Consider the following 25122-nt stretch of genomic DNA (forward strand, 5'->3'; position numbering starts at 1 on the left):
ACCGCCCCTGGGTTGGCAAGCTCATTGTTGAGCACACTAACAATAAGGATTTTTCGTCAAATTCCACATTCCTACTCTCGTGAGGTTCCCATGTCAACCTCCAAGCAGTTTCATCCTGCCAAAACACATTGGCATCAGAAATTCCTACTTAGGAACCAAAAGAAGTACTTCTGTTTCTATAATACCCTACGGACTCGAGATGAACACAATAACCTAAAAATCGTGTATTGTTCTCCACACCCCTTTTCTGAGCCACGGTCAAGATTTAGTAAACAGTGAATTGCCTAAGGAATTCAAGAAGACTCAATCACAGGCGTTGGTGAGAGAAATGAGGGAAAACACAATAGATCTTTTTCTCAGGAATATTTGGCTGGGTATGTTAAATCTGAATCTCTTATTGCAGGCACAATGTGTAACATCTAGTTATTGCCAACGAAATAAATAGAGCCTTTCAAGACACAACCTGAATCCATCAAGTGCAGGAGTATCTCCGCTGAAAGAAACCCTCCTGAGCCTCCGCTGCTAACGGCCTGGCAAGTCCTCGGAGAGGGCTGCCCCACCAGCAGTCCCACAGGAGAACTAACTGGTGATCATTTTAGCAAAAGTTTCATGGCCCGGAAGCCCCTCCTCATTTATTTCAGTAGAGGGAGGCTGTAACTGTTTTTTATCTGCTTATTCACAGGTGATCAAAACAATTCATTTTGGCCAATTCCTGAGAGATTGATCTATAAACCAGGACGTCAATAGAAGTGAAATATCTGTTTTACAATCAATCAATAGAACTCTTGCCTAGAATTCAGGCTACCTAAAAAGTTTATTTTGGGGACAACATTCTATATTTTACTTACAATGTGCTCTTAGGTAATTTTTCCAGGAATTAAAGGCACTGAAATTATCTGGCATGTTTCTGTGCTATAAAACTACTATTAGCAAGGTCAAATACAGTGTTAATTAAGCACAGGGTTTACTAATCTCCATAAAGTTACTAGGCCATTAGTTGAAATGGCAGGCTAATCTAGCCTATAAAATGAAAAAAAGAAAAAAAACACCCCAAATCAGTTTATGGTTGATATAAGCTTAAAAAAATGCTCTGGTCAATATAAATGTTTATCCTTTGCCATGAAAAATTATCCTTTTTTCTGATTAATGAAAATGTTTTAATAACAATGTTTTCTTTTTATATAATTATGTGCATGTAGATCTCATTGTTTTTCAAATCAAATGCACAGAATTCTGCAAGCCATGACCTGTGTAGCAAGAAATTCCTCCAAAAATGGTAAAACTTTATTTGAGAAGCTGAGCGTCATTAGCTTCAGATGCCATTATCAATTAAAAGTGCAAAGCTGATAAGCACAGACTCCTGGTCTTAGCACTAAATGGACATGCCCTGTGGTATAAAACCTGGTCTTGCTTAACTCTGAGCATGTAAGTATTGATTTTTCTTCATGAGTTACGTTTCCACTCTGAAGTCTGAATTTTCAATGCAGAACAAGTTAAGATGTTATAAGCACCAAGTAGATTCGATATGTCTGAAAGCATAAAAAGGAATTATTTTAAAGGTGGTTCAGTGAACACTTAAAAGTGATATATCTGGGGATTTCTCCTTGCATGTGTCATAGAGGTGGTATAATAAAATACTTGGAGATTTTTCAAAAGACAAAATGAATTGTAATAGAATAAAAATAATAATAATATATATTTATTGAAAATTTTGTTATTATATGCCACTGATATATGCTAAGTGTCTGATATATAATATTTTAATATGGAATATTATCAGACAATAGTAGATACTAAATAGTATATGCTGTTGTCCCTACTTTACACATGGGGAAACCGAGGCTCCTGATGGGTGTATAACTTGCTGAGTTCACAAAGCCAGTAAGTGGCGGAGTCAGAATTTGTTCTGTTCTCTCATGTGCTAACTAAAGATACACCACTCCTTTTAAGTCCAGCACTCTCTGGCCCTTTTCAAAATGTACTGAAAGACTGAATTTAACAAAATCGATCATACTAAGAAAGATTATAAATTACCATAAGGAATGGGAGTGAAATTTCTAGGCTATTTTGGGTAATACAAAACGTTGACAGTTGAGATGAAAGGTAGTGACTGACTGCTCAGTGACTGGGTTGATTTCTGGCCTTTCAGTTGAATCGATTTTGTGAGATCTCATCACTGTGAAGTAGGGAGATGCATAAATAACGATGCATGTTACTTCACCCTCACTGGTAATTGTTGGGACAATTTTGCATCATGTTCATACAGACCATTGGAAAACAACAGAGAAACCAGAAATAGACCCACACATTTGTGGAAAATTGATTTTTGATGAAATGATATAAATTGAACCATAGACCTAAATGTGAAGGCTAAAACTTTAGAACATAATGAAGAAAACATAGGAAAAAAATCTCTCTGATTACATGAGGATTTCTTAGCTATGACACCAAAAACAAAAAATTTCACAGCAAAGAAAATAAGTTGGACCTAATTCAACTATGAAACTTCTGTTCCTCAAAGACGGTATTAAGAAAATGGAAATTCAAGACACAGATAGAAAATGTGTGCAATACATCTATCTTACAAAATAATGGTATCCAGAATATATAGAGAATTCTTACAACACAATAAGACATCAACTCTGTAAAAATTGTCAAAATATTTGAAACTGCTTAACATAAGAACATATGTTAAAATGGTCAATATGCACGTGAAAAATTCTTGGCATCTATACTCATTAAAAAATGCAAATTAAAACCTCAATGAGATAGCACAACATACATACTAGAGTGGCTAAATTTAAGAAGATGAACAATATAAGGCATCGATGAGGCTGTAGAGCAACTGGAACTCTTCCACATTGTGAGAGTATAAAATGGTGCAACCGTTTTAGAAAGCAGTTGGCAGTTTCTTATAAAGTGAAATATCCATATACTCTATTATCCAGTTATTCTACTTCTAGATATTTAACTAAGCAAAATGAAACATACGTTCACACAAAGACTTTTTTTTTATTTCAGCATATTATGAGGGTACAAAAGTTTAGGTTACGTATATTGCCCCCCTACCCCGAATCAGAGCTTCAAGCGTGTCCATCCCCTAGATGGTGCTCATCGCACTCATTATGTATGTGTACACCCATGCCCTCCCCCCCCATCTGCTCGACACCTGATTAATGTTATTCCTTAATGTTCTCTTAGGTGATGATCAGTGAAACCAATTTGATGGTGAGTACATGTGGTGCTTATTTGTCCATTCTTGGGATACTTCACTTAGTAGAATGGGTTCCAGCTCTATCTAGGAAAATACAAGAGGTGCTATATCACCACTGTTTCTTATAGCTGAGTAGTACTCCATGGTATACATATATCAAAATTTATTAATCCACTCATGTATTGATGGGCACTTGGGTTGTTTCCACATCTTTGCAATTGTGAATTGTGCTACTATAAGCATTCTAGTACAGATGTCTTTTTTATAGAATGTCCTTTGTGCTTTTGGGTAGATGCCCAATAATGGGATTGCTGGATCGAATGGTAGGTCTACTTGTATCTGTTTGTTATCTCCACATTGCTTTCCACAGGGGTTGCACTAGTTTGCAGTCCCACCGGCAGTGTATGAGTGTTCCTATCTCTCCGCATCCACACCAACATTTGTTGTTTGGGGACTTTTTGATAAAGGCCATTCTCACTGGAGATAAGTGATATCTTATTGTGGTTTTGATTTGCATTTCCCTGATGATTAGAGATGTTGAGCATTTTTTTATATGTTTGTTGGCCATTAGTCTATCTTCTTTTGAAAAGTTTCTGTTCATGTCCTTTGCCCACTTTTTGACAGGGTTGTTTGATTTTTTCTTGCTGATTTTCCTGAGTTCTAAATAGATTCTTGTTATCAACCCTTTATCGGATATGTAGCACACGAAAGTTTTTTCCCATTCTGTAAGTTGTCAGTTTGCTCTCGTGACAGTTTCTTTGGCTGTGCAGAATCTTCACAAAGACTTTTAAATAAGTCTTCATACAAGATTTATTTACATATTCAAAAACTTATAATAACCCAAATTTCCATAGGTGAATGGATAAACAATTTATAGTATGTCCATATAGGTCATACTTCTCAGCATTAAAAACATCAATACTCAATATCATGGATGAATATCAAAACATTATGCTGAGCTAAAGTCAAATATAAAAAATTATATGCTGTGATTCTATTTACATGAAATTGTGGAGCAGGCAATGCTAACGCACAGTGAGAGAATGTGTACCACAGGTTGCTGGTTTCCAAGGGCAGAAAGGAAAATTGACTGTAAGGAGGCACAAGCACATTTTTAGGGATAGAACACTTTCCCTTGATTGTGCTGCTGGTTACACTGATGTATACATTTGTCAAAAATCATCAAACTATACAATTAAAATGGATGTAATTGATGAAAAAATAAATTATAACCATTATACATTTTGTAAGAATAACTTCACTGTTACCATTCTCACCTATCAGATTGTCAAGAATTTAAAAGTATGACCACACGTTTTCTGTTAAAACTTTGAAAAAACAGGCACTTTCACACACTGCTGGTTGAAATACAAATTGGTTCATGAAATATTTATCAAATCTGGTTAGCATTTACCTTCTGATTTAGCAATCCTACTTCTAATAAGTTACCCCGAAGACACACTTCAACAATGCAAATACAAACAGGTGCAAAGTTATTCATTGCAACAATGTTTATAATTGCCAATTATTAGAAACAACCAACTCCTCATACACAAGAATTGAAAAAAGTGATACATCTACACAAGGGTATACTATGCAGCTTTGAAAAAGGATGAGGAACATTTCTATGAACTAATATGAAGTGATTTTCCAAGGTATATTGCTAAGTGAAAGTGAAGTGTAAATATCTATTCTTTGTGACCTTTTACATTAGAAAGAGAACTAAGAAAATAAATATACATCTACTGATTCATGCATAAAGAAAGACAGAGAAAAGAAATGTAAGCAAATGTTGAAATCTACTCATTAGGGATTTATGTTCTTTCACAGTGATGTGAGTTAGCAATTCTAATACTACTTTCTCTAAAGTATAAAATTGAGCAAATAAGTAAATATATTGTGGCCAGAAAGCCTGGATTTTCAAGTTAGGTATAGCAAGGGAGGAGGTGACAATAAACTTTTTGTATTAAATTGAAATTGGAGGTATCAGCATGAACCCGTGGTCTAATAAATGGATATTGCTATAAATGTACCTATTGATATATACATTTATAATTGATATATTGATAGATATGTGTGTATGTATGTGTCTCACTGCTCTATTTACTGAAAGGAACTAAAAGTATTAACATGTAGTGCCAATGAGCATATCTAGCACTCAAATCTTGGCTTTCAAATACCATTCTCCACTCAAAGATACCAAGGTTTATGGAGAAAATACTAATTTCAAGGCTAGAACAGGGAGGTGCAAAATCAGAGTAGAGCATTTTGCTACATCAAAAATCAAGAGTGCTGAAAAAATGACATATCAAAAGGACACAAAAGCCAGTTTGAAGGGGCTTCCATTGGCTAAAGTGCATATTCTAAATTAAGAACGCCTAATTCCATATAGAAATAAATTAACAGTAGGAAAGCAAAACCTTTTCCTTATGGTAGAATCTCAAAGAATAAATTTAGAAGGAATGATCAAATTAGAAAAGTACCATTTGATAATCATCATACAATAATTGATTTGGATGAGAACCATCCATGGATACTAAAAGTAGTAGAGGAAACATTTGACAAAAAATAGGATATTATTCTAGTCTCAAACTGTCTCCACTCAAGGTACATATTAATTACAAAAGCATAGCAGTAATTTATAGCCAAGAGACCTTGAAGATATAACTTTAACAAAGTGATCAAAATTAACATTGGAAAAGGGACAATTCAGTACATGTACCTCCTGACATAATGTACTAAAAACAACATCCATTTTGTGTCATTCCAGTAACAAATACATAGCTTGCATATATTTATTGGAAAAAATCTGACAATCCTCAATTAAAAGATGATGAACACAATAACTAGCCTGTACTCACTGTTATAAAAATGTCAAAGACTAATCAATTATTCCAGGTTAAAGAAGACTAAAATGACATGTGACTGAAATGCAATGAGTGACCCTGGGTTGGATCCTGGACTAATTTTCTGGAAATCTAACAGTCTATATTCTCTAATCACAATGAATTTAATTAGAAATCCATTAAATAAAATATCTAAAATACCCCTAAACATTTGTAAGTTAAGCAACATACTTCTAAATTATTTATGGATCAATGAAGAAATCACAATAGAAATTAGAAAATATTTTGAACCAAACAATAGCGAAAAGTACATGTCATAGCTGTGAAATGCCTCTGAAGAAATGTTTATAGGGAAACTCATAGCTTTAAATATTTATATCAGAAAACTAAAAAAAAATTTAGAGTCAAGAATCTAAGCTTCCACTTTAAAAGGATAGAAAGAGACACACACATTAAGTCCAAAGTCAGTGGCAGGGAAAAAGCTATAAAAATAAAATCAGAAACAATGAAGCGGAAAATAGGCAAACCATTGGAAAAATAAAAAGTTTCAAAGATTGAGGAATTAAAAGCAAAAACATTTTTAAAAACCCACAAATTATCAATATTATAATGAAAATGAAATATTGTTACAGATCCTACAAGCAGTAAAGGGTAAGTTAGGACATAAAATGGCTTTATGACCATAATAATAACATAGTGAAACAAATTTTAGCAACATACTGAAACAGTCAAATTTCTTGAAAAATACAAATTACCAAAATTAACTGAAGATGAAACATAAAATTTGAACTACCCTTTATCTATTAAAGAAATTGAGTTCATCATCAAGAACCTTTCCCCAGTGAAAATTCCAGGCCTGCATGGTTTCACTAGTAAATTAATTCAAATACTAAAAAGTAAATACTAACAGCATTTCAGAAATTACAGAAGGAATCACATGCCAATTCATTTTATAAGATCAGCTTTAACTGAAACCAACCAGGTAAAGGAATAAAAAGTGAAAATTACAGACTAATATCTTTCACAAACATTGGCCAGAAATATACAAACAAAAGACTTAACAAATATAAACAAAACCAATCTGGAAATATATAAAAAGGACAATACAACACAACCAAGTTTGTTCTATCTCAGAAATGCAAGGTTGATTGAATAATTATTACAAATACTTGTATCTTAACAAAATGAGATTAACTATATAATTTTATCAGTTAAAATGAAGAAAACTTTCGACAGTATTCAACCCTTACTTATAATTAAAGCTTTCAGAAAAAGAGAATAAAAGGAAATTTTTCAAATCAACAAAGATACTTTTCAAAAATACAGTTAGCATCATAATTAATTGGGAAAACATAATGCTTTTTTCCTAAGATCAGAAACAAGGAATAAAGAAAAGATGTCTGCTCTCACTGTTTCTATTAAACATAGTTCTAGAGATTTTAACTAATGCAAGAAAACAATAAAAGTAAAAAATATGTCCACTAAAATAATACAAATAAGAATATTCACAGCAGCTTTATTCATTATAGCCCAAATCTGAACATGACCCAGTTGTCTGTCAATAACATAATGGATAAAACAGGGTGGTGTAGAGTGGAGAAAACTACTCAAACATAGACGGGAATTTCAAAGCATCATATAGAAAAAAGGAGGTGGAACACTAAGAAGTATAATATATATTTTATTGTTCTACTTATATAAAGTTCCTTGGCAGTAAAAATTAGTGTATGGTGGCAAAAATCAGAACACTGGCTAATTTTTGAGAGGAATTAAAGGGAAAAGACAAAAACTGAACTTTCTAGAATAATGAAAATGCCTTGGTAAGAGTTTTGGTTACAAGAGAACATACATTTGTCAAAACTCAGCTAATTGTACACTTAAGATATGTGCTTTTCGCTGTATGCAATTTACCTCAAAGATTTTTAAAAGACCTTTAGTCAAAATCTGAAAACTGGTTAGCAGTACGGGTTATGGGCATGGGTTCTAAAATGACTTTTTCAGTACCTAAGGCATAAATAATGAGTAACTGTTGAAGATTAAAAAATAAAATCACAGAATCAAAATAGCAGAGTGAAAATAGTGAGGCCCAAGCTTCGTACACTTCAGGGGAACATAGCAGCCCACCACGCGTCCCCCTCACTTCTGAGCTGTCCAGACGCCTGCTGTTTCCAGCAACAGACAGAGAAAGTCGTGCCCCTTCAGCACTGAACCTGGCCTTGCCCCAGGCCGTCAGGAATGTTCCGTCTTGGCAGACACCCTCCGAGCCTCTGTTATTCCACCAGGCAGGTCTCAGGTCACGCAACCACCTCTCCACTTTTGAACATTTGCTATCGGGTTGACCATGATGGGACAGAACCCAGAAATGGATAAAAAGGTATTTTTACGGGTCTTTTTTACCACCCAGAGTAAAGAGGAATTAAAAAGATATATAGTGAGAATCTCCCTAAAGCCATCAGGAGCTGTCATAACTGCATTGTGTTACGGTGGGGCTGGGGTTGAGGAGAGAGAAGATGAGAGCTATGAGATTTTTCATTACACTGAGAGCAGTGGTAAGGAATTTGAAATGGAGGAAAATGGTGAGATTATTGGAGCCATGGTGGAGACTGGCTGATTGACAACTGAAGATTAAAGGCATATCAATTTATAATTAGAAGATGGCAAAGCATTCCTGAGCTAGTTTATTTCAGTGTAGCAAGTACACCAGGGAAAATGAAATGTACCAGTTCAATAAAACTTGGATATGAGGCAGACAGAAGCAAAATTTAAAGGCTTATTTTGGCAAGAAACTGGGATCTCTGAGACCTCAGATTTTGTTTTGGCTTCATCAACGGTCTCTTTAATTTCTGCCATTTAACCTCTTTTCCCCTTCGTTTGCCAAGTTGAAAAATGAAATAATAAAAGGTCTTTCAACCTTTTCAATAATATAGGTGAATTGTGGGGATAAATTTAGTCAATACAATATTATCCAAGTTTAGCACTTTGTAAGAAAACACCAACTAATACACAAGTATAAATAATCCTAACTTTGTTTCAGAATCAAAGAATGAAGATTTATATTTAGGAAAGAAATTAAGAGTTAGACAGAAAAGTGTTACACATCTCAAAACATTGGGAGAGAAAAAAAGCCATACCATTTCAGCTATTTACTTGAATACTTGAGTTCTTTCACTAAAAATAATGAAATGATGTTTAATGTCAACTGACATTATGTCACCTGGGTGCTTACTAGAATGCATTCATGCCAGTCCATCAAGAGCATTTGAAAGTACAAATGATGACAAGAATGTGTCCTCTCTTCTGATGTTTTCTTTGTATCTCATCCGTCCTCATTATTTTGGTAGACTGGTTGTTTTACACCTAGTTCTTCCTATTTTTCTGCTCGGCTTTATAAACAAGTGAGAAACTCTTTTGGTTTTATTCTCAAAAAGGAAAGTAGATTTGAACTAATCAATAAGATATATTCACCAAAATGCTGGCTCTTTTGTGTGATCCTAGCCACAGGAGTCTGAATATATTAATATTCTGAGAATTTCTGGCACAGATTGTAAAATTATTAGATCCAGAGTGTTGATTGGAAATTATTTCAGTATATATATTACAAATGACATTTTATAAAATTATACAGATTTATATAATGGTAGCATCAATTATCTAATTCCCTGCTAATAAAGCTTCCTCACACAAAGTTGGCTAGGCTAGAAAATATCAATTCCACATATTAAAACACCTACTTGAGTTTCAAAATGGTGTGAGAAAATGGCATAGTGTCATTGCAGAATAAAAAGATGTATCTGGTTCTCCTTACAGCTTCCCCAGGTGATCAGTAACACACTGTTCTCAGCTTGCCATTACTGCTCCACGGTGCAGGTAGCACTAATTTATGCAAGTGCTTGAATCTTTTATAATCCCAGAGCCCTGAGGCACCCGCAGCATCAGTCAGCAACCGCTGGATACTAAGTGTTAGAACCGCTACTCACGGTGAGCTCTCAAGCGCCAAATGGGAAGTAACTAGAATCCTCGAAAATGAGAATAGGTTATTTGTCATAGATGAAAACTATGTTAACTAGTTAGAAATAGCCTTTGACACAGGTGAAGCAATTAATGAATGGTGAAGAAGTCACCGTTTCCCCAGACAAGAAGCACTGGATATGCAGTAATAAGAAGAGGGAGCAACGGGGCGGGGGGGGGGGGGGGGGGGGACCAGGGACAAGAGGGAAGTAGTGCTTTCACCGCGAACCCTTCCTGCCCGTGTTTCCCCAGCTGTGTCGCGTGCCCGAGAGTTCTCCTAAGTAGAAGCGCCAGAGGCAGGGAGAGTCCAGGTAACTCCTTCCTGTAACAGACAGAGGCAGGACACAAATCAATGGCTCAAGTCCTGTCCTGGTTTCCTCTCTGCTTATTTCTTGGCTACGACCACAGGACATCATTATAAAAATAGAGAATAGTTAAAGAGAAATAGAAATGTCCAGGTGTCCATTACCATATCCTAATGATTCTGCCTTTCAAGGAGGATGGCATTATCGCACCAACATTATATCACACGTCTTTATTTTTATGTCAAAATTATACTGTCTGTAGTCAAGTATTCTGAGTACATAATACTCAGAATACTACTAATTAAAGTAGCTATCAACTGTCCCGTGGGAATTACCTGCCCACATGATGTGATGGCAAGGGCCTTGGGAGGTCCCACAGCCCCCAGATGGCCAGCTCTACGAGCCAGCACTCAGTAAACAGAATGGTGACTTACTAAGTAATTTCCTGTTAAAATTCAAACAACCCAGAGTGGGCCTGTGCTGTATTTGTGACATCTTTCCTATCATGTGAATGAGACCAGGTTTCACTATCTGAGGTTGTTGGTGCCTGCTCAGCGTCCACCCAGCCCTTTTTCCTTAGTAGCAGAACTAGGTTTCCCCAGCCCTTTGCTTAGGGTTCTAGCCAGTGAGACGTAAGTGGGAACTGGGGGCAGGGGTGGGGGGTGGGAGGGGAGGCAGAGCAGCCACACTTTGTGGATGGGAGAAAGACAGAGAGGGTGTGTTCTTGGTCTCTTGGTCGTGCTACGGAGCCACTGTTCCAACCCCCAGTAGCAACCTCCAGCCTTCTTGATATGTGAGAAAGAAACTAAAACTGAAAAGAAAAGGAAAAGCTCATCATTTTTAGCTACATTTGTTGGGGTTTTTACTATTTGCAAACAGACACAATTACTAGCTCAAGCAGCAGGGAATACAAATACCAGAAATGCTTTCAAAAATTGAAATCAAGACCTGTAGTGCAATATAATTTGACAATTAGAGAGAGTATTTTATGTTAAGACTCACAGATAATAGAAGGTGAATGGTTCACACGGATGCAAGAGGGAGAAAAGTGAAGGCTGCACAGGGGTGGCTGACGCAGCAGGCAGGAGGGGGCCCCGGGTGCGGGGGAGGAGCCGTGGTGAAGAGGCCCAGGTTCCAAAGACAAGGCAACCGGCACCCCAGGCAAGGGCGCTTCCCCAGCAAGTGCAAATGGCATTTGGAGCACCCCAGGTTTCTTGAGAATATAGGTCACTTCCACCGTCACACACACACACACACACACACACACACACACACACACACATCTCCACATCTTGGAGTCTGAGGGTGTCAATATAGAGCACCCCTTTTCCTTGCCTGCATTGCAGAACCACTTGAAAAATATAGCAAAGGAACAGATTAAGGTCAAATTATTGCCTTCGTTAGTAACAGAGCTGGCACGGGATGCGGCTCAGTGACAGGGCAGGTGGCAGCCGGGCCCGGACACAATAGCAAGCCTCTCTCCACCGCTGCACGTGTCACTGACAGCAGGAAAAACCACAAGCAACTCCAGGAGAAAGACGGAGCCCCTCACCTGGGGAGGAGCGAGAGAGTGGAGCAGGAGTCCACAGGGAGGCAAGAAACAGGTGAAGCAGACAGGCACAGCCACGCTCCACACACAGGCCTGGCTGTGCACACCTGCTCACGTGTCCACGCAGCCCGGGACAGCGGTTTGCATCAGCACACAGCACGCACATACGAAATGTTCAGATGCATCTCCTTTGTCTCGGCCCTAACAACATGTCAACTATGAAGTCATAATTTTAATGATACCTGCCTTGGTTCATTTTTCTTCCCTGATTTTTTTCCATTTCCCATTTGGGATAATGGTGAGCTTCATTTTAAACCTGAGATCCTGTGGGTTAAATTTAGTCCCTAACGAGTCTTAGTGGGACCTTCAGATGCCGAAAAACAATTTAAAAAACATACTTCATGGGTAAAAGAAGCATCCAAATATTTTCACAACCTTGATATGAAATTTCTGAACTTCATACACAGTGCTACCATGGGCTTGCGCTATGATCAAATCCAATCTTTTTATTTAATAGGTCAAAGATCTGCATCATAAAGTAGTGAAGCTAATTGCTCAGGGTCATAGCTGGGTAGTACCAGAATTAGGATTTTAACTAAGGGCTGGGACTTTGGCAGGACTCACCCATCACCTCTTTGTCATCGCGAAGACTGATTTCTCCTCTAGCGCCATAGTAGAGACCCACGTCTCTCCAGACTCAGTCTGAATGCTTTGTGTCCAAACCTTGTTATAGCTACCGAAGGCCAACAGCATACGGCCTAAACTCTTAGGAAGGAGTGTTTAGCACCCAGAGAAATCTGTCCCACAGACAGCTGGTCTCTGATCTTCTGTAACTTCCCAACATTGGCAAAGAGACTATCAATTGCCTTATGATGAGAGATAGATCCTGCTAAATATGGGAACAGAATTGTCTTCAAAAGGAGGTGATTGTTATTCTCGTTGAGTGGGTTTCTTTTTGCTGCGCAGTTTTGTCTCTCTAAAGTCATTCTAACCCTGCAGGTTGCTTGAGGACTTAATTTTTACATCCTTTCTTAGAACTTTATCTTCTGTAATAACTGTCATTTATTTAAGTCTAGAAATATCAAGATGACATACCCTTCTCTTTTGAAAGAACAAACTGTCAAAATTACTTTGAAAAAAAGGTAAAAATTTAAAAAGACATGACACGCACTAGGCTTTGTACCGATTGGGATAGGCAACAAAACAGTGCCTTGTCCATAGAGAGTTTAAAAGCTAAAAAGCTCTGCTTTTAATTATGACTATGCCACGTCAGTGATAAAATACCGCTTCCCTGGGGGCAGACCACTCCCTCCATCTGCTGGGCTTGGTGCGCCACTGCTGTGCTGTTGACACTCAGGTTTTCACATCCAGGGATCCAGTATTAGCTGAATCTAATTAGTGGTCAGTAGTTACCGTAGAGCCCAAGGTTCACGGTTGAACAGGGTCAATCACCAGCCCTTTCTAGAGATCGATGAGGATGCTCTGAGCAAAGTCCCTCTTTCTTAGATCCCATGATGTGGAAACCACAGAAGTGAGGGACTGGTAAGAACCATCTCTCTCATCGAGCGGAGAGGACTTGCCTGGAGACAAAGCTCTTGCAGAGGTGGGGGAGCCACGGCCTGGGAGACAAGACTCTCGGTCACATGTTTGAAAATACAGATGCTGCCATTTCTGATACTGAGCCAAAAAATCTTACCTTTTATAAGTTAGTCTGGACTTTTGAATTCTGTCTTTTGCAACTGAATAGCTAATAAACTATCAAATATGTATATTTTCTATATCTCACTATATTATAAAATGCCCAGCTCCTTCGTGCTCCCAGCCTCTGGTTTCAGTTCAAAATGTACATGTTCTGCAACGTCTCTCTCGTGTCCTCCAGGAGACATAACTGGTCGTTTCCGAGCTTCCAGTGAACTCCATGTGTGCTTTCCTCACCGTATCACAATCCCATTTAGAAGATAATAGGTATTAAGTGATAAAATACCTATAAAATATGTTTATTTTATCGTCGTTGGTCGTACAACTGCTCGGTTGTAAACACAATGGATGTTTCCACCCTTATCTTACTCATGAGTGACATCTACTTTTTCTTGAAATTCTCTCTCTTCCCTTGGCCTCCCTGACACCACTTTTTCTTATCAAACTAAAATCTGATGCATCTTTTCTCTTTCAAAAATCCTTCCCTTGCTCCCCAAGGACACGATGAAATCCTCCGGGCTCACGCAGGTCTGGTCGTAGCTGCTCATGATACAGCTCTGTTCTCACCTCTGCCCTGCCAACCTGTGACCCCATCGCTTAGTGGCTTCCTCCCAACGGTACTGTTTGCGGAATAAACAAGTAAGAGAAGCAAAACTGGTGCCATGTGCCCTTCCGGACACACCTGCCTTTCCTTCGTCGCACTCTTTGCCCCGCTGCTCCCTTGGCCGTCTTGTGCTGACACTTCTTTCCTTTGGTCCCCTCTGACGAGAAAGCCATTAAGTTTACCATTATGTTGACTTTGCTCCTTGTCTCTTTTGAGAATTGCCTGTAAGTCTTTCCTGACCTCTCCCCTACTCAACCATCTAGACTAAATGTTCCTCCAAACAGTTCCTTCCTAATCTGTTCTGCAAAAGTACCTTCCAGAACCTTCTGTCCTACTGTACGATAACATGCTGTGCATTGGCCTGCCTCTCCTAGTAGACTGTGAGAACTCTGAGGGCAGGAATGCTGACATTTCCCCCTGTATCTCCAACACATGAGGACAACTTTTAATGCCAAGATCTAGGTTTTAAGGAAAAATACTTTGCTGACAGCAAGAGGTTGAGATTCCATGTTTTTATGTGGACACTATAAGTCATTTCTGCCCCCTGCTGTGCTGTCAATACCTTGGCACTAGCATCATTCTATAAAGAAGGTTTTAATATATAGGAGAGATTGACCATCCCTAATTCAAAATTTCAAAATCTAAAGCTTTTTGAGCACCAACATGAGACAGGGACACATTTGCTTTCTGATGGTTCAATGTGCTCAACTTCATTTCATGCACAAAATTATATATTGTATAAAATTACCTTTAGGCTATGTGTATAAGGTATATATGAAACATAAATGAATTTCTTGTTTAGCCTTTTGTCCCATCCCCAAGATATCTTATTATATATATGCAAGTATTCCAAAATATGAAAAATATGAAATCTGAAACACTTCTGGTCCCCAAATGTTTTGAGTAAGGGCTACTCGACCTGTAATTGTATCATAACTTTATTATTGAATAATTTTTCTTACTGTAGTTCAAGCTGCATCCTTGGGGGGAAAAAAAGAAAGAAATGTTGCTGCAAAGTAGGTCACTTAGCCATAAAATAGATGAGAGTTGCATAACCATGAATCATAATTTAAAATTTTTTTACTGTTTCACCATATGTCCCTGTAGTAGATTGTTTGCAAAATGTCTGCCATAATTACCTCCCTGTATCCATGCACTTGCCTAATCCCCTCCCACACTGTGTCTGGGCACGCCCATGTGACTTGTTTTAGACAATGGAACAAGAGCAAACATGACAAACACAGAGGGCTGAAAAGTGCTAGTGCGCTGGGTCCTGCCTTCCTCATGAGAAGAACCCTGGACCAGCCTAACAAAGAAAATAAGAGACCTCATGAAGCAAATGAACAAACCAGCTAAAAGTCCCCCCGACACATATCCCGTAGACCAGCCAGCTGCCAGGGACCAGACACGAGTGAGGACTTCCAGGGTCATCAGTCCTGGCTAAGCTTGTCCAGAACAGAACAACCTCTGGGCTTATCCCCAGTCAGGAGAAATAACCAATGATTATTGCTTCTAACCACTAAGTTCAGGGATGGTTAGTTGTTTAGCAAAAGCTAACTGATACTGTCATAGAACTTGAATAACTGTCCTATGCCCATAAAATATAAAATCATACCAGAAAATTACTTTAGTTGAAGTAACTGAACCGAATGGATATTTTTATTGAGGATAGAAATAGTCTTAGACTTGAAATCTATGGCTTATACTTAAAACCGTCTATTAATTCAATGAATATTGAGTGCCTGTTGTATGTACCCAGTACATATTGATATCATCCGTTCATAGAAAACATTTCAAATCCATAGAACTAATTATTTGAGACTCATCTTCCATTCAAGATTGTTTTAAAAAAACCCAGAACAGTACAGAAAAACTGCCCCCCAAACTGAGAGGATGCCCAGAGACCAAAGAATGATCCAGAGGAATCCAGCTTGACCGGCCAGGTGAGTTTATTAGAGGTTCCTTACGCAGGCCTTTCACTCCAGAGAGGAGGCAAGAGCTCTCCAGACAGTAAAATCCACTCTGCCTGCCTGTTTGTGCAGCCTTGGATTTCTTTCTGGCAAGTGACACAGAGGTCTCTCTCTGTCACTACATGTTTACCTATGATACGAGCACGTAAAAGGAGCCACTTAAGAATACTCTTTGCATTTTTTATTTTTTTCAGCTTCCATGTTTTGATATGTATCTCCAAGCTCATATCAAAAGAAATCTGCACAAGTTCTGTTAAACATTAGAAGCCAGTGATGGGGAACTTGTATTCTTCCCTCAAAGACTTATCTTGTCCCCAGAATGAGCCCGAAGCGTAGAGCAGGCAGAGAAGGTTCTGGGGATGAGGACGTGACACGCTGTAAAACTGCAGTGCAATTTCTAAACAAGCTCAGAAAGAATGGCAAAGAAAGAAAGAAAAAAAGATTTTTACCTTCCTCGGTGTCAAAAGAAATAGGAAATAAATATTTGTTCTCACTTGGTAGCAACTTCAGATAGAAGTGAAAGGAGGAGTGGCCTGTTGGAAGAGAGCAGGGCAGAAGTGACAGCTCTTTTCTTCGAGGGAACAGGAGCTCCTGGGGTGACTTGAAGCCTGCCCTGAAGGGAGAAGCCAGGAGCACAGAACATGTGTCTGTTCAATGCTGCTCTGGGAGGATGGACAGTCAGAGTGTGTGTGCCACAGAACAATCTGGAAGATTATTCTCCATCCACCTGTCATTCTCTAAGCCCACCCGAAAGGATGGTGCCCTTTCCCCTCTTCAAGGGTATCATTGCTTTCGCATTGAGCTAGGATTGTGCCCAAATTAATTATGAGCGAAAAATCCATGCTTGAGACTCATAAAATGCAGGAAATTACTTGCTTTATATCGGGAAAGACAGAGCAATAAACTGGCAGGAAAAGGGAGCAATAAAAGTCATAAAAGGGCGACAGCGATGCCAAAGTTCCTAATTGAAGAGCATCTCTCCCCGGGGAGGCGTGTTCCGAGGAGAGGATGAGCTGGAGCCACACAGGCTGTGGCTGTAAATGAAAAGACTTATTAGACCATCGAGTCAATGAGACAGCCTCAAGATGCTGCAGCGTGCTCCGCTCCAGAACTCTCCTTCAGGCAGGAAGTTCACATTTGCCTCATAACGTCCACGGTTTGTCTCACAAAGCACGCTGGAACATGCTAGAATCCTGCATATTCTGTCTGTGTGTGTGTCCTTGTTCTTGGGCACCTGCCCTATGAGCTATGGCTCAAACACATAACATTATATGAATATGTACACACAAATATACATGTTACGCATAATATATAATAGATGGGTTGAGATTACCTCTTTGGAGTGATTATGGATCCCGAATATGGTTCAGAATAGGTGCCCTTCACCCAGAGTTTAAGGTGATTCATTAGCTATACTTTAAAAACAATGTTTAATTCAGTAAATGAAGTATATTTGTTAAATACTTCGAAGTGGGGAGCACTGGGCTAGGTACAAAGCACACGGTGATGAGGTCTTTGATCTTACGTGGCTTACTCTCTAAGGGGGCAGCAGATAATTATCACACAATCACAAAAATAGAGGCATAATTACCACAGTTGTGAGTACGAAAATCAGAAAGGTGTCATAAACGTGCACAGTGGAAGCATTTAACCTTATCAGGGAGGTCAATAAAGACTTCCTTGAAAAAATTACTTTGGAGGTAGAATCTGTAGCCTGAGAAGAAATTACTAAGTGAAACCGGGTGGGGGAAGGAGGAGAGAGGCGGGGGTTGGGGCGGCATGTTTAGGAGCCCATGAGGAGAACGAAGGTGGCATTTTCACAGCAATGACAGATCAGTACAAAGCACAAGACAGAGAGTGACCGGGAGGGACCACAGAGGTGGGAGGGCCAGGCTGGCCAGCACTTAGTAAATCATATTAAAGATTCTGGGCTGCAGCCAATGAAGACTTCATACAAAAGCTAACTTAAACAGATTTGCTTTTTGGAAAGAACTTCAGCTGCAATGCAGCGGACACTTTGGAAAGGGCTCAAACCGACGCCAGAAGAACAATGAGAACATGCTGCGGTAATGCAGGCAAGAGAGGAACAAAACTTGTCCAGGGAACAGGTGAAGGAGGTGGAAATAAGTAGACAGATTTTATTAAACTTAAAATTCATTTAGAGCAAGTCAGTTTCTCCCTTGTTTTATTTTACTCAAACACGGAGACTCCAGAGTATGCTTTGCACTCTGTTGTCATTAATAAACTTTGTGCTACCGTCTTTGTTGGTACAAATTCAGAGGCACCTACCTAATGTCCAACTCTTTATTATATCACTGTTTTCCAAAACATGGAAATGTTCCACCGAACGATTGTGTGCCACAGAACACGCACTGTGAAGACGGCTCAGGTTATAAAACTGTCGGGAAACTCTCAGTGCTAAGTCCCCTTTGCACGTGGACAGCTCCACGGCGCCCTTTAGCAGAGACATCTATTGAACTTCGTTTGATCCAAAACCAGTTGTCTTTTGTTTGTTTTGTTTTGGAAACTTATACTATCCTTTTTGAAAACTCATTAACACACTTTTGAAAGTAGTGCCATAATAATTAATCTCAAGTTCCGTGAGATTGTGGTTTAAAGCCTCAATGGCTGCCCTCTCTTCCTTAGAACTTCTACAGGAACACAGAAAGCTTCCAAAGCACTCAACAAACCATGAGAACTAAGGATTCACAGCTTCCCTGTAGGGTGGATTGATAACTAGCCTCGCTGTTTCATACTCTTTCTCCTGATACACAGCGCATCTCCTTCTCTGAGCAAAAACCACACCTTGCCTTTTCAGTAGCTACTTCTCGCCTGCAGCAGTTGCTCCCTCACTGAGCCCAGCACTCGTGAAGCTAATAACTGTGAATCTGTCTGCTTCACAGTGAATATTCCACTGACAGTATCACTAATAAACTCACTTCTTGAATTTCACCCTGACACCTCTAACTTTATAAAGTGAATACAAAATTACTGAAGAGGGAATAAGAAAATTTCAAGCTAGAGAAAAAAATACAACATTTAAAATTTTTTTCTCACCTTCTTAAAAAGGGAAATTTTTTTTTAAATTTTAAAATGAAAAACATTTGTTTATAAAAATGCAGTTTACAAGAAAACCTATTTTCTCCCAGCAGTATTATCTATTGATGACTTTTCCTTTGCAGACAGACTTATTTCCTTCATTCTGTATCAGAAAGAAGGAGGAACATGAAGGAGGAACTGAAGACACATATCACTTCCTTACCCGTCTCTCCTCAGCTTCCTGGGTTCGCGCTCATTTCTAGCGATGAGCTGTCTTTCAAAAACAGTGGGAAAGCAGCAATAGCAGCCATGACAGTAATCAACCGGGACTGAGTTTCTTCTGTGGTGTGGGCTTTGCACGCACAGCAATCGTCTCCTTTCAGCGTCATTACTAAGCTTTACAGTAGATAGTTTTAAATTATCTCCATTTCACAGATGTGGAATCTTAGACTAAGACAGAACCCCATATCATTTCTAGGTCACATGGCCAAGATTGTCACCCAGATTTGCCTACCCCGAAGATGCTCCTTACTGCTTTCCCCAGCCCATCCTCCCTCAACACTGATTGAGTATTGATTAAGGGCCAAAAGTCTATAAATTTATGTCTACAGGTTTGTCTTTTTGTTTTTTGTTTTGTTGATTAGTGGTCTTGCAATCACATCACCAAACTTCTTAGGAAATGATTTTTCTATTATACTTTTACTTAAATTACATTTAATATTGTTTTCATGTCCACAATATTCAACTTCTGCATTCTTACCACTCTTAACCACTGCTCTGCAGAGCCATAAAGCATTTTCCCACACATTACACAGTTCAACTCTCACCCCAGTGTCTTCCCTTTCTCTGAGAAGATGTTTAATGAAATGTATTTTTATGAGCACTTGTATATGTTTTGGGGAGAAGAGTAAGAAGAAAATATATTTGAAAAGGTTAACATAGCTTGTAAGTGCAAAATAAATAGAGGACAAAGTCCCCAACTTCAAGGAACATAAAGTATTTTCAGGGAAACACAATGTGAAATGACAGAACAATTAAGAACAATTACAAAACAATTTATCAAAATTACATAGAACATACTGAATACATAAGCTTGCAGATGACGAAAGGTCAGGGAATGATGCTACATAATGTTGTTCCAAAAAGCAATATAAGAATCCCAGCCGAGAAACCATGCAACCAGTTGGTGGCAGCCACATATAAATTAATCACAGGAAAACTTTGATGAAACTCATTCAATCCAACTTATTCTGGCATTACACATCGTTCTTTTAGGCTTTGAGTCCAATTTGGACAGGAGAACATTATAGACGCTTTATTATTTTCAAAGTCAAACAGCCTGTGTCCTTAGACTTCCGGGCTAAATGCCATTAATATTATCTGACCCTATTATTCTCTGGCTTGGGCTGTTATTTATCATTCTCCCAAGTAAAGGGAGTGCTTGGAGTGTTTCCCTCATCTAAACTTTATTTCCTATCTGTTTATGTCATTCCTCTTAGATTGTTCTAGAGTTTTGTCAATTCTTTTCCTACAATTTTTTTAACTTTTCATTGACTTTATGAACTTTAGAGAATCATCTCATTTCTGTGTCCCAAATTCTCACATCTGCCCTCATCCCTCTCGTTCATCTTCATTAATGCTATCTTCACCCCTCCAATTCTTTCTCAGTCCTCTTCCACAACCCCTCACCACCTACTTTAATTTTCCCCTCTGAACTTATTTTTTTCTCTCCTTTCCAACACTCAGCCAGACCTCAGTTTTTCCCCAGATTTATCAAGATCTAATTGCCAATAAAAATTGTATATATTTAGAGTGTTCAATGTGATGTTTTAATATGTGTATACATTGTATACATTTTGAAATTGTTACATTATGCTACTTAATACATCCATCACCACACATGCTTATCTAACTTCTTAGCAATTTTCAAGTGTACAATGTATTATTATTAACTTTACTCACCATGCTGTATGATAAATCTCCAGAGCACATTCCTGCTGTCTAACTGAAACTGTGTGCAACCCACCTCTCCCCATTGTTTCCCCAGCCCCTCTCCCTGGCAGTCACCTTCTGCTCTCTGCTTCCACACCGATGGGGATGCTCACATGGACCCTAATTGTGATGAGAGCCCCACAGAGGATCACACAATCAGTGGCACATGTATCGTTGTGGAAATCTGGGTGAAGACAGGGTGGTTGGAAAGGTCAAAGAAAGCAACCCAGGGACAGAGAACTCTGTTGCTCACACCAGCAGCTACACTGTTGCATCCAGCACAGGATCTCCAGTCATTGTCTCCTGGGACGCTCAGAGTAAGGCTCACCTTTTTCCAGGTGTAATCTATTATTTTTACCCTCCACAGGAAAAAAACAAAACAAAAAACAAACAAAGAAATCTATTATCAATAAAAAATACACAAAATGCTTGAGAGGTTCTTATTACTGGGTAGTTTCTGTGAGATATTTTCATGTTTTATGCTCTTTGATCAGCCCTACTTTTACACTGTGGAGTCTCATCGGCCTTCATACCCTGGCATCATTACACCAAGACCTAATGTGTGAATAACACCTTGCCTAGCCAGATCATGGTGAGATTCAGGACTTCTGACTTCTAACTCTGTGGCCTTGTCACAGAACTACACTAGTTAGTGATTTATAACACTAACACCACAGGGGTGTAAATTATTTTTTAAAAAATACAACATACCATAATGTATCTATAAATCAATATATTATCAGCTCCATCAATTTAAAATTCATGCATTTCAACATCACTCCTTGTCCTAAATTTTATATATATATATATATTTTTTTAAGCCTTATTGCCCTACTTAAATATTTGACTCTTAATACAAAGTAATACATGTCCATAATAAATTCCTAGAGAGGGTACAAATATAAAATAATAGTAATCCCCTCTGGCCACAGGCCCCCAGTTCCATCACTGGAGGCAGCACTGTCAACGGAAATGTGAGAATCTTGGCATTTCATCCTCACAGTGCGCTTGGAAATCATTCACAGCAGCACATGCAAATCTAATTCTGTCCATTCCACACTGCATAACGTTCTTCAATATTGATTCTCCATGATATATTTAACCAATTTCCTGTTAATGGACATTTGTTTCTACATTTTTGCTAAAAATATGCTTTGTAAGAATCCTTGAACATGCACCTCTGCATACTTGTATACACCAAACACCTGGCATTAGAATGTGTGTTTCAAATTTATTTTTATTTTTTTCAGAGCTTGATTTATTGTTTGACCATGTGGACTTAAAGTGATGGAAAATACACTAACAATACAGATGGAATTCAAAAGCATACCACATCTGTACGTTTCCATTGTGACTGGCACAAAAATGTGTTAAAATAGTCTTCTATTGTTCATCCAGAAGTCATTGACATCATGGATGAATGACTGAAGCTCCAACATTTCTTTGTTGTTTCACTGTATTCTATTTAGTAAGAAAAATATTAACCAACATTCATTTAAAAATATATAAGCAAAATATACGAATTTACCTTTCTCCAAAGCTATGTGGGTTGCAAATAAACACATGAAAAAATGTCAAAATTATGAGCCATTAGAGAAATATTAGTTAAAATACAATGAAGTACTAATACACACCTATTAAAATGGCAAATATTAAAACAACTACCATGGAAATTTTTGATGAAGATATTTAATAACTGCAACTATTTATTCTACATTCTATTGAAAACATAAAATGGTGCAACCACTTTAAAATACGTTTTAGCAGTTACTTAAAAAGTTAAACAGTCATGTGCTCTGTGAGGAAGGCATTGCACTTCTAGATATTAACTCAAGGGAAATGAAAGCATGTGTTCATATAAAAGCCTATACATTCATGGTCATAGCAACTGTATTTGTAAAAGCCAAAAACCCATATGTCAATTAACAAAATTAGATTCACTATGGTATGTTCATTTTATAGAATACTGCTCATCAATAAATTGAATGAACTAGTTGTACACACTGCAAGAGAGAATCTCAAAATAATTATTCTGCATGAAAAAATTCAGACAAAAAAAGAATTAAACACGATAAGATTCTAGAGATGGCAAACAATTCAATAATAAAGAAAGGAAATTAATGGTTTCCCAGTATATGGGGCTGGGGAGGACAGTTAAAGAGCAATTACAAAGGGACAGAGGGAAACTCTGGGGGTGCTGGATGTGCTCACTCTAGTGATTATGGTGACAGGGTCACTTCTGTATAAATATTTCAAATTTTACAAAACTACATATCAGATATGTAATTTACTCTGTCAATTATGCCTCCATAAAATATTAAAATAAATAATTGCACATGAAAATCAAGATCTACCCCTTGTTTTAGAAGCCAAATGCTTTGGGCAACCCATGTTCATTCCATCATCTCTGTTCTCCATTTTAGCAGCAAAGACTAGTACTCAATGGGGGTCATTTACACCCAAGTCATTAGAAATGCTGTGTCACAAATGCCACATCACTGAGTAAAGGAGTCTATTTCCCCTCAGCCCCCATTTTCTTACCTATGCAGCAATCCCTTAAGATGAGTCATCCACAGAGGCTGCAGTAACCCAGAAAAGCTTTAGACTATCTATTCTGCCAGTAGCATTGAGCATAGGAGAGGCATCAGTCTAGAAGACCTGAGAGTTTCTGAGAAACCCTCATGCTACAGAGCCATGTTTATGGGAACATCTGTAGATGCACCTGTAGGGCAGGTAGCCTCTATCTAGTTTACTATAGCCCAACCTGGTCCCTATTAATACTGCTGATGTTTTTGTACAAAATGTGGTTTTCATACAAGCCCTGTATGTCTTCTACCTAATGGGCTGCGGCTACTCAGGGCCTGCAGAGAGAGCAGAGTTGTGCATGAGAACATAGGGGTGTGGACCATGCTCTGGAGCATTGATGGCAGGCAGAACCAAGATGGCTTCAACCACAAACACCTACAGCGACAAAACCGGTGAAGTCCATGGACAGGTCAAAAATCACAACACAGCTCTAGAAAGCTTCTGCCATACCTAGCATGCACAGGAAATGTTTCCATGTGGATAACTACATGAACAGGATCCAACATCCGACTCGGTAACACAAGCAAGCCTCAGAGCTTCTCTCTGTTGTGAGTCTTGCTACATTGAGAAAGAAGACAGCGCGCTCTCTGCAATACTAAGGCCTTTCCCCCGTGCAAAATTTCTGATGGTGAAAGAGTTCAAGTCTCTGTCTAAAGGCTTTCCCATGTTTGCTGCTTTTAAAAAGCCTGTCTATTAACAGGTGGTAAAGTTTCTGGTGCTAATCAGATTGGACCTTTGGCTGCATGCTGAGCCACATTCACATTACTCATGACTGCTTTATCTCATCTGAACTTCTGGCTGCACTTTAGGTGCGTATCCACCAGTGCGAACTCTGCGGTGTCTAATGAGATGTTTGAAGAGTCTCCCACACTTGCTGTGCTCATGTGGCTTCCCTCCAGCTGGATTCCCCCATGTTGAATGAGACTGGAGATGTGGCTGAAGAATATCCCACATTTTCTGTACTCATAAGGTCTTTCTCCAGTGTGGATTCTCTGAACAAGTGTGGGTTCATGGCTGAGAGCTGGCACATACCCAATGTGCTTGCAATGCCTCTGTATAGTGTGAAAGGCCACTGCACACTCAGTGCCACTGAGGGACTCCCCTGCTGTGAGTGGCTCATGGTAGAGAAAGTCCGAGCTGGCAAGGAAGTCCTGCCCAGCCCCTGTGTGCAGAGCTTACTTTGTCACATGGTCTCTGCAGCTCTTCAGAAACAGGCTCTGCTCTCCTCACTTCTGCCAGGCTTCCCTTTGCCCTGCCACACTGTTGCTGGTGCAGGTTTGCCCTGAAGGAGAGTCCTCTCCATGTGCCCCA

This window comes from Lemur catta, chromosome 2 (assembly GCF_020740605.2).
Source record: "Lemur catta isolate mLemCat1 chromosome 2, mLemCat1.pri, whole genome shotgun sequence".
Lineage (NCBI taxonomy): Eukaryota > Metazoa > Chordata > Mammalia > Primates > Lemuridae > Lemur > Lemur catta.